The sequence below is a fragment of the Monopterus albus genome, unplaced genomic scaffold (genome assembly GCF_001952655.1).
Source record: "Monopterus albus unplaced genomic scaffold, M_albus_1.0 scaffold51.1, whole genome shotgun sequence".
Taxonomy (NCBI): Eukaryota; Metazoa; Chordata; class Actinopteri; order Synbranchiformes; family Synbranchidae; genus Monopterus; species Monopterus albus.
Window position 1 is genome coordinate 3266081 of NW_018127931.1, and position 330 is coordinate 3266410.

A 330-nucleotide genomic window follows, 5' to 3' on the forward strand; every position below is an offset into this window, starting at 1 on the left:
ACAAAAAAATATTTTACAACAGATTAAGTAAACCAACCAACCAAAAAAAAAAAAAAACCCCAAGGGTGTCACTTTACCATAAGTCAAAACTGTTCATTTAAAGAGCCCATGGGATGTTTTTCCTTGTTTTCTGACCTATCTATAATGTTATAACAGTGAATTATCATCTTAAACATGACCTAAAGCTCAAAAAAGATGCGTACATATGTTCTAGTACTTCTATGCAGAAGCAATTTGGTTTATAAAAGTCTCGCAAACTCTCACTTGTGAGAGTTTTTTTTAACAATATAAAGTCTTACACGATAGTTTAAAGGATTTTCTTCAGCAGCA

General features: G+C 31.2%; 1 protein-coding gene across 8 annotated transcripts in view; it reads right to left on the minus strand.

The window, feature by feature from the left end:
* mcm10 (minichromosome maintenance 10 replication initiation factor) overlaps positions 1 to 330 on the minus strand; it is a 10159-nt gene that overhangs the window by 5246 nt on the left and 4583 nt on the right. The gene's annotated exons all lie outside the window — the stretch shown is intronic.